Here is a 10,971-nt window from a genome sequence, read left to right as displayed (position 1 = left end):
CAGAGTGACGTGCTAGGGAGGTCAGAGTGGCATACTAGGGACGTCATGAGTGGCATACTAGGGAGGTCAGAGTGACATACTAGGGAGGTCAGAGTGGCATACTAGGGAGGTCAGAGTGGCATACTAGGGAGGTCAGAGTGGCATACTAGGGAGGTCAGAGTGGCATTCTAGGGAGGTCAGAGACCACAGAATCTTAGGGCATTATATAGCAGAGAGAAGTCATAGTAGCATATTAGAGGTCTGAGGTAAACTTGGGAAGTCTTCTTGGCACATGATGAGGAGGTAATTACGGCGACTGTATAGTGGTGTGTGTGGCCACTGTGACACAAGTGCTGAAGCAGCCCCTTGCCCAGTTGGCTGTACACCCCTCTCCAGTGCATTGCCAACCGAAGACCAGGAGGTAACCAACACAAACACAGGGAGAATATACAAACTCCACACAGAAGGCCATGACTGGGAATTGAACTCATGACCTCAGTGATGTGCTATGAATATCTATATACTGTATACTACAGGTGTGTATAAAAATGCAGTCTGCAAGAGCACTGAGTAAGAGGTCAGCAGGGATCCTACACTCACCAGCAGCATGGGCGGGGCGTGTGGACAGGGGGCGGGGCGTTGACGCAGGAGCTGCTGGCAGAGCGGGGGCGGCGGGGCTCCGGCCGCTCAGCGGGCTCTGCGCATGCGCGCTCACGTGATTTCTCCTCAGCGGCTGTTGCGTCGGTTTGTTTTCGCAGCCATTTTGTGTTGCATTACTGGGAAAAAAACTCTCAGTGCCGGAGCCGGAGTGCGCGGCGGAGGCTCCGAGCCGTCACTGCCCCCCGCCTGCTGGCCGCACCCCGGGGAAGAAGGCTGCGAGCGCCGGCCGAGCCCATCCGCTCCGGCCTCCTCTGCAGAGCCCCGGAGCCTGTCAGGATGTGCGTCCGCCCGAGGAGAACCTGCCGCTGCGCCTGAGGTGAGAGAACGGTGGACGGGCTGACAGGAGATGCCGGGGCTTCAGGTGCGGCCTTTCTCCTCAGTCACCTGCCAGGGCCCCTCACTGACACATCACCGGCACCTGAGGGGGTGCTCTCTCCCCGGGACCTCCCGCTTACTGCTGAGCTGAAGGGCTGCTCTGTCCACCCTGTGTGCCCCCTGAGCGTCCCCCTCCACCCTGTGTGCCCCCTGAGCGTCCCCCTCCACCCTGTGTGCCCCCTGAGCGTCCCCCTCCACCCTGTGTGCCCCCTGAGCGTCCCCCTCCACCCTGTGTGCCCCCTGAGCGTCCCCCTCCACCCTGTGTGCCCCCTGAGCGTCCCCCTCCACCCTGTGTGCCCCCTGAGCGTCCCCCTCCACCCTGTGTGCCCCCTGAGCGTCCCCCTCCACCCTGTGTGCCCCCTGAGCGTCCCCCTCCACCCTGTGTGCCCCCTGAGCGTCCCCCTCCACCCTGTGTGCCCCCTGAGCGTCCCCCTCCACCCTGTGTGCCCCCTGAGCGTCCCCCTCCACCCTGTGTGCCCCCTGAGCGTCCCCCTCCACCCTGTGTGCCCCCTGAGCGTCCCCCTCCACCCTGTGTGCCCCCTGAGCGTCCCCCTCCACCCTGTGTGCCCCCTGAGCGTCCCCCTCCACCCTGTGTGCCCCCTGAGCGTCCCCCTCCACCCTGTGTGCCCCCTGAGCGTCCCCCTCCACCCTGTGTGCCCCCTGAGCGTCCCCCTCCACCCTGTGTGCCCCCTGAGCGTCCCCCTCCACCCTGTGTGCCCCCTGAGCGTCCCCCTCCACCCTGTGTGCCCCCTGAGCGTCCCCCTCCACCCTGTGTGCCCCCTGAGCGTCCCCCTCCACCCTGTGTGCCCCCTGAGCGTCCCCCTCCACCCTGTGTGCCCCCCTGGGCGTCCCCCTCCACCCTGTGTGCCCCCCTGGGCGTCCCCCTCCACCCTGTGCGCCCCCCTGGGCGTCCCCCTCCACCCTGTGCGCCCCCCTGGGCTTCCCCCCCCCCACCCTGTGCGCCCCCCTGGGCGTCCCTCCCCCCCCCACCCTGTGCGCCCCCCTGGGCGTCCCCCACCCTGTGCGCCCCCCTGTGCGTCCCTCTCCCCCCCCCCCCCCGTGCGCCCCCCTGGGCGTCCCTCCCCCCCCGGTGCGTCCCCCTGGGCGTCCCTCCCCCTCCCGGTGTGCCCCCCTGAGTGAGTGTGTGTTCCCCCTGTGTGCCCACCCTGTGTCCCCCCCCCACCCTGTGTGCCCCCCTGAGTGTCCCCCCCCACCCTGTGTGCCCCCCTGAGTGTCCCCCCCCCACCCTGTGTGTCCCCATTTGTGCCCTCCCTGGCAGTCCTGGGTGGGGTATATCACAGGAGGGCTCCCCTATCCTGGCAGTGTTGGTAGGAGCTGGTCTCATCTGCAGAGGAGGCTTTGCTACAATCAGCCCGGTGTATGTCTCCATATATGAATGAAGGCCTTTTATTATGTATACAGTATAACATTCCGAATGTAATGAGAATAGATTTTCTTTGCAGACCTATGTGACCATTGTTTTATTTCAGTCAAATTACTTTCTTAAATGTTATAAGGAAGTGTATAAATATATTGGTGTTTGTGTTGTCCTCAGCGTCTGTAGTAAATTGATTTTAATTGCTAGTATTTTTAAGAATTAAAATTGTAGGATTCATGGTGATGTGACTTACATGTTTGGTTTGTATGCTAAATTTACATTGACTTTTTTTTTTTGTATGTGGCGTGAAACAATTTGTTCATGATGAATTCACTTTCCTGCTGTGTGTATAGGTAGTTCAGTGCCCTTAGAGCTCCTAGCTGTTAACTGCATAACTCCTTCATTTCTGGCAGATTCTGGGAAAAGAAAATATCCTTGTTTGTAAATTAGCAGAAGGAAAGATAGAATTTAGTATAGATGCTGACAAATGGTATTGGGGCTGTAAAGACACAAGTTCCGTTTGGTAACTATGCAGCATAAACAAAATGTTCTTTTTTTAATTTTGTTCCGCCTGTATTTGGTTGACAGTAGTATCACTAAGCTCACCTGTCATATGTATTCATTTATTTACATTTCAACGTGACACTTAGGAGTATGTTACAATTTGGGAGATGCTATATATATATACCACTGTACATGTGTGGATTGCAGTGTACATGTAGTGTGGTACACTAAATTCTGGCTGTTTTCCTTTATAAACCAGCACAGTGGTGAATAGGAAGATAGTTAGTGAATTGACTCTCCAATGACATAGCAGTGTTCTGGTTTTATTGTATACATGTAGATCCTTATATTAGAAATATATTATTATAAAATCTTGCATAAGACTGTTCACAAATTAGTTAGATAAGGGGAAGATTAAATAATGAATGAAAGTGGAAATCAGTATATGTATTGGGCAAATAGCTAGTGTACTCTATCTGATATTCCTGTGTCTTGCTAAAGTCTACATGTAAAGCTGGGTACACACTATACAATTATTGGGCCGATCAGTCTATTGTTGGCTGATCGGTCCGATTTTCTGTGTAATGTGTAGGCATGATGGATTTGCAGAAACACTGATAAAACAGGATTCTCTGCTCCGATTATCCACTCGTTCAGATTTCCTGATCTGTTAGCCAGAATATCATGTATTGTATGAGCATTTACCATAATATGACCATATTTCCTCCAAGTGCCCCAACATCTTCGTGGGGGGCGTACAAGATGGTGTAATGGTTGGAGTTAATGCCTCACAGCACTGAGGTCATGGGTTTGATTCCCACTATGACCCTAACTGTGCAAAGTCTGTATATTCTCCCTATGATTGCGTGGTTATCCTCCGGGTACTCCAGTTCCTCCCATACTCCAAAAATATACTGGTAGGTTATTTGGCTCCCCACAAAAAATTGCCCATAGTGTGTATGTGCTTGTACATGTCATAGGGAATATAGAGTGTAAGCTCCACTGCGGCAGGGACTGATGTGAATGGTAAAATATTCTCTGTAAAGAGCTGCGGAATATGTGTGCGCTATATAAATAACTGTTAATAAATAAATGTGCAAATTCACTACCGTTAATGATCGATGTGCCAGGAAATGGGCAGACTATAAGAAAACCTCGCTTAGTGTGTAGTGCTGGTATCTGGAGCTTTCTCTGCCAGTATATCCAGTGTGCAACGCTGACATCAGGAGCGAACGCTAGCAGTAAAATCGTACTGTTTATCCAATTGGTAGGACCATTGCTCTAGTGTGCAGCTAGCTTTAAGCCGCATACACACTTAACGATATCGCTCATGGAGCATTTCGTTAAGTGTTTTCCCTGCACTGAATGATATTGTTAATGATATCGTTCAGTGACGGCACCCTCCCTCACCCCCGTACTTGCAGAACCTGACATATCATCAGGTTACCCTGGAAGTACAGGCGATGAAAGACATTGCTAACGATGTCCTGCATACACACTGGGCAATATTGAACGTGATGAATGATAATGATATTGTTCATATTGTCCAACTTATCATTTAGTGTGTATGCGATGATACTTGCTTGGGAGGCAGGCTATGCTTATTTGATAATTACTAGGTCAGCCCGAGAATGGACAATGCGCTGAGAAATCTAGATGCCGGGCTAGTGGTGAGATCAGAAAAGTTAGGAGCTGCTATATTAGTTATTGTAGTGCACATAAGACACCTGGGGGGCGATTCAATTCTTTAACGGGCACCTTAACTAATGGGCACCCGATAAATAAGTTTAATGGATGATCTGTCGGGCGCCCATTAGTTAAGGTGCCCGATAGAAGAGTTGAATCGCCCCCCTGTATATAGATGTGATAAAATGAGTCTCTCATTGGTAATTGTACATGCCATTCTTTGTCTATTACATTGGCTGTTCTTTTATGTATATTTGGCAGGAAAATTTTATATTTTGGGACATCTTAATCAATAATTTTAGTAACTTGCCTTTACAGAAGCACAACTATTACTTTCTGACTTTTGTCCAATGCCCAGAGAGCAGTATTGTGCATATTTATGCTTTACATTCTCATCACCAGTTTTGCCGGCAATCAATATGTGAAATATGACGGGCATACTGCATATAGGGGTCTATGTACTAAGCCTTGGAGAGAGATAAAGTACCAGATAATCGGCTCCTGTCACTTTACAGGCTGTGTTTGAAAAATGACTTAGAAGCTGATTGGTTGGTACTTTATCTCTGTTCACTTTATATCTCTCTTCAAGGCTTAAGGTGCCCACACACTAAGCGATCTGGCCGATATCGTGTCAGATTTCTCCCCCAGCAGTTGTGGGCACGATTTGGTGTTAAAAGCTATTCAAATGGGCCCACGATCTATCGTGCATTCTCACTATTCCAGTGCATCCTGACTGAGATTGTCAGATCTTCCCTGCAGCAGGCAAGATCTGAAGCTGCGATGTACGACCAGCGGGTACGTGCATCAGCATCTTGATCGTGAGTGGGCACTAATGATTAGGACATATTTTACACGTTCTGTCGTTCCGATGCGTTGGAATCAGGCTGATCGTGTAAAATATCGCCTAGTGTGTGGGTACCTTTAGTACATAGTCCCCTTAATTGGTTGTGAGTAGTCAGTAAGACATATTACACTGACCGCTGTCAGCGCATGGGGGCTTACAATCTGTTTGGCATTTAGTTTTAGTAGAAAGCATCAACCTTTTTTTTTTAGTTGCCATCATTCCTCTACAGAAACCTGATTCTTAGGGCTCGATTCAATTCAATGCGAATTGAAAAGCGCCGATAGGTGTTTAGTCGAGGGAACGGGCATTTTCTGACTAAACTGCTCGGCGCGATTCTGTTTCCGCGGCACTAAGAGCAGAAAACAGCATTGAGCCAGGGGTTTTGTAGGATTTCTGCTCGCACCCCAGGAAGGATGCGAGAAGAAATCCTTAGTCGGGGTTAACGGCACACTGAATTGAATAGCAACGGGAGCTCCCTCCCTGCGCTATTCAATTCGCGTTGAATTGAATCGAGCCCTCAGAGGGCGATTTAATTGTTTTCAATTGCGACTGAGTAATGGGCGCCCGACGGAGCAATGCAATTGCTGCCCTGTTTGGGCACACACTTTTCTGCTCGCACCTTTCTGAGGTGGCGAGCAGGAAGCTGTGAAAAGTCCTGGTTTTAGACGCCCAAACTGGTGTTTGAATGTGCTAACCAGAACTTTACACGGGTTTAGCTGTTTTACGCAGCTAATCCTGGTCTATTTGGGTGCGACAATTGCGAAAAAAACCCAATTGAATATTGCCCTATCTGTGTTTATATGGAGAATAAGGTGTGATTTGACGTGCAAAAATAATTTAATCACACCCTTCATATTTGACTTACAGCCATCTTGGTAACCGTGCAAACTGCTAATTAATGGATTCACACAGGGTGCAAAGTGACAGCTATGACCGCCTGCTTAGCTGACATTCATTCTTTTATAATGGCACTCTCGTCTTGTGCCTGGTGCTATGTGCAAATTGTGGGCCTGATTTATAGCCGTTTCCTCCCAGCGAATGCAAATCCAGCGCACGCCCAGCAAGGCAGGCAATCGCACGGCAAGGCATTAGCACACCCACTATGTCTTGGCGTGCGATCACTTTGTGTATGCAGACGCCCACCAGCCATTCATAAGACGCCCACTTGTGCATGTCATTTCCTGGAAGTGCATGAAGCATTGGTACATCGAGCACCATCGGATGTGCTTGCAGCGCTTGAGGTTGACTATACCTGGCCGCAAGCACTGCGAGCACTTCAATATATAATTCAACCAGGTGACGTGTACTATGACTCTGGTTTTTAATTATGCACGCCTCTGAAATGGCGTTAAAATTCTCATGCACGCCTGCGTTCGCACCTCCACTCCCCCGTTTATAATGTCCAGCCCCTGTTACCACCCACAAATGACCTCTTCTGTCACTCATTCAGCTGGGCTGTCTATGCTGGGCGAGCGAGTACCTCCCGATCGCTCGCACTAGTTTGTGCACTGCGATGCATGCGCACATTGCAAAACATTGCTTGCTACGAGCGATCGCTTGCTAGCTAACGGGTCTGAATCAGACCCTGTGTCTGCTGATGGGGGGGGGGGGGGGAGGGGAAGAGTACTTCATTACTCTTTATACTTCACACAATTGCATTCAAGTATTATTAGAATGTTAACACCTAAGTTGTGGTGGTTGGTTTGCCATGAACAGAGGTTCATAGGGCTCGATTCAATTGACTGCAAATTAAATAGCGATGGGAGGGAGCTCCCGGAGCTTCTCAATTCTGCGTGCTGTTAAGGATTTCTTCTCGCACCCCTCCAGGTGTGCGGGCAGAAATCCGACAAAAGTATAGGCGCAATGCTGTTTTTTGCCCTTAGTGTGGCGGTAACAGCTCCGCGCCGGGAAGTTTAGTTGGAGAATGCCCGTTCTCACGACTAAACACCCTGTTTAAGGCGCGAGGGGCGGGAAAACGGGCATTCTCTGACCTAACAGTGCGCAGAATTGAATGGCTCCAGGAGCTCTCTCCCGGCAATTGAATGGAGCCCATAGAATATTTTGAGGATAATACAAATGCTGGCTGGTAAACATTGCTGAATTCCCATATATATGGAATTCCCAATTGTAAAATGCAGCAGAATCTGATAGTATTATTATTATCAGTTATTTATATAGTACTGTGTGTGATGTATCTTTGTGTATTGCCATGTGTCGGCTACAGACCACCTGTGTGTTATGTCACTTACCGCCTCCTCACACATCCTAGGAATTATCTGCCTAATAAATAGGTCAGTTTGATGCATAAGCAGCAGCATTGTCACCATTATACCAGTTTCAGCAATTTGTTTCTTAGTCAGCTCGGGTTAAAGTTGCATATTGTTGTAGTAATTGATATATTCACATCCTCTGCATTTAGTATGGTAACGTTCAGACTTTCTCCAACTGGGTACCCTGAATATCCAGATCACCCATGAATACCAAGCCATTATTTTATTGGAGGCAATTCAATTGTTTGTCGCTCCTGTAGTTCCCATCTAAGGTGACCGGGAGCTATTTGTTTGTGTGATGGTCGCATTCAATCACCCTTCGTGCCTAATGGGACTACCATAATAACAGCTAATGGTTCCCCAGGCGGGCATGACCCATACCAGGAACACTTGCTGTACTACGTACTGGTTATGTTTAATCTATGTAGCTTAATTTTCAGGCCTTGAGTATGTACCTGCTCCTGTACAGTTCTGATTGTGCCCAGTCCATACGCTGGCAGAAGCCCACAGTGTAGCTGTGCTCAGGGCTCACCTAGCAGGATGCTATAATGACTGGCGTACAGAGGGTCCTGGAGATATGGGCGTGTGATTCCAGGGTGCATAGGGAGGGTATCAGGCATTTGCCTGGGAGCTGCTCATCTCCCCTCTTAGATAATTTATTTGGAACTTGGGAGCTTAATCCTTGAAATGTACTTGTGTCTGGGACGCCTGGTGATCTAGAGGAAGTGTTATTTTACTTATACTTAACACACATGCATGCAGATTGCCTTAATAATACAGATTGTATTTATTCCTTATCCAGGATCACCCAGTTACGCTCTCTGCACATTGTATATGTGTGTGTAATCCCATTCATGTGTTCTAGGGGCTTATCTGAGGCGTCAAAACTCTTAAAATACTTTCCCACAAACATTGTCCATCTGGGTGGAGACTTATTCTGACTGTCCCCAGTACATCTATAGCACAGACTTTATGTACTAAATAACCAGATACATGTTTCTATCTGCATTATATTAAGCAGAGTTAAATGAAGGAACATTGAACCCTCCATGACCTTAGATTCCATCCTTTCTGTCCTAAGGACTGAGCCAGTGCGACCATGGGAGCCTCCCCCTGCATACAGGACCATGCCATCTGCTTAGGACTTGTATAGCGGCAGGGCTGGGATCCAGCACATCTGATCATGCCGTACAATCTAGGGATGTAGGTCTTCAGAGACCCCCATTTCCATGCATGTGTTTTGTGGTGATCGCTGTATTAGAATGAGAATTAGTTGTGCTGCACAATAAGTGCTAATTCTGAATGTGTAACTGGCATGGTTGGGATGTACTGTGTGTGAGGGGATGAGATTGCTGTTACTAGGGAATTGCCAGCGCTGTGCAGTGTGGCAGTGAATGTGTTAAGGAGGAGAGCGCTGCTGCAGACTGTTGCGTGGATTAGATGTAGTTGCAGTGCGTCTTGCAGTAAGTTACAGTCCACGTGCTCGTCCTGGTTTCTGGCAAGGGGAGGGGGGACATTTCATCTGCATTTTTTTTACTATATTTCTTACATGCCTGTGTAAAGTGGCAAGGTGCCAGTGTCGGATTTCTGGCTGCCGGCACCCGGAGCCCATCTGATTCCTTTGGATGTTGGTTACGGATGGGGATTGGTAACTGCAGTGCGTTATTTATATCTGCATGTTCCTGGAAGGAGCAGTGGCTGTGAAAAGAGGGGTATTTTTGGAGTGCCTGAACTGCTCCGGTTTCTCTCTTTGTTTGGGCATAATCATTCACTGCATCATATATAACCTAGCAACATGCATCGCCGCAGAGCCGCTCCCGGGATTGGCTGGAAGTAGCATTTGTGTGAGCCAATAGAGAGCCTGTTGCCATAGCAGAGGAAATGTTAGAGGTGAGTCTGCAGAGGCATGCACGGGAACATCTCTGCCCTTATGTTCAGTGCTACTTACAAAAGGCTGATTGATAACACTTAGATCAGCAGTTTGCATTCACAGGGAGCATTTTCACCGCCTTGGAAAATTACATGTGAAAATATAATGGTCTTAACATGGCATATATATAAAATTGTGGCCCCTCCAACCCCCTTCTTCAAATCTAATTATAGAAGAGACTTCTAACTACATGAAGGCTGCCATGATGTTTTTTGTTTATTTTTTAACTCAGTACCTTTGCTTGCAGAATCCTCTGTACCGTCAGTAAATGGAAGGGAGAGGGGTCTTCTGCACTCACTCAGACCCCAGAAAAGGTCCTTAGTGTTGTTAGATGGTGGGATGTGTCAGGAAGGAGAGTACTAATGCTAATACAGAAAGCCTGGCACATGCATCATCCCCTCTCCAATGGCAGTTAGTGCGGAGTGGACTAGTGACCTGCGGCTGTCAGGTACTCTGCACACACCTTGGGATTCATACATCCTTTAGTACTTGTGCATGTTTGTGATGTATATGGGATGAGTGCTGCAGTGTGGAGAGGCGTGCGTTCTAGTCATGGCTGCTGCTACAAATAACTAAACACGGGATACAGCATGCATTACCTGTAATCATCCATATTCTCTATGTATTCTTCCTACTGGCTGTTTTCACTCCTTTCTGTCCACTATGGAAAGGAGCAATAAATGCAATATATGTTATGTAACAACAGTGACAAACCTGTGGGGAATAAATGTCAGGATAACCATTGCAGATACTCACTACCGTCAGTATTATTCTGCTACATTAGTTGCCATGTTTGATGTAGAGGTTACATTTAATTAAAGTATATTTGTGACATTGTAGGATTTTTTTATTGCACGTTTATGTTATGACTATTTAATATTAATACTCAGTTTGCAAAGTTAAATGTCTTGAAGTCCTAAAATGTACAAAAGTTCAATCCAATCTTGTTTTCTGAATTGCACAATGCTGCGTTCTAGTGGGCCGCTAAGCCTAAAGGGAATGATAATGAAACTGGTACTAATATCATAAGCTATGGATAGTAGGTGAGTATGCTGTGCAGTGCCACTATGAGCCTAATATGGACGATCATAGATGACCATAGCACGTGGCGAGATGGATAACAAGGTTATAACGCTGCCAAATATATAAACCTCTCTTTGTGATTTTCCTTTTATTTAGCTTGTATCTGATAAGCGGTGTGGATGCATCTGTTTATATATCCCCCCACACCCCCTTATCCTGCCTTCTCTTTTGCACAAAATGTGTGTATACCAGTGGCGGCCCAACTTGGTCCTCAAAGGACCCATAACAGTCCATGTTTTCCAGACCACCTGTGGATCTATTA

At 48.1% G+C, this 10,971-nt stretch overlaps 1 protein-coding gene across 1 annotated transcript in view; it reads left to right on the top strand.

Moving 5' to 3' along the window:
• The first annotated feature begins 716 nt into the window (after nucleotides 1–716).
• LOC148473237 (dual specificity tyrosine-phosphorylation-regulated kinase 1B-like) overlaps nucleotides 717–10,971 on the top strand; it is a 143,643-nt gene continuing 133,388 nt past the window's right edge. The window contains exon 1 of the mRNA XM_088459919.1: nucleotides 717–955. The gene's annotated coding sequence lies outside the window, so the exon portion shown is untranslated. The remainder of the gene's footprint in view (nucleotides 956–10,971) is intronic.

Source organism: Taudactylus pleione, unplaced genomic scaffold (assembly GCF_031769625.1).
Source record: "Taudactylus pleione unplaced genomic scaffold, aTauple2 ptg000952l, whole genome shotgun sequence".
In the NCBI taxonomy this organism is placed as follows: Eukaryota; Metazoa; Chordata; class Amphibia; order Anura; family Myobatrachidae; genus Taudactylus; species Taudactylus pleione.
The sequence above is the reverse complement of the archived record's forward strand: the minus strand, read 5'-3'. Positions and strand labels throughout refer to the sequence as shown.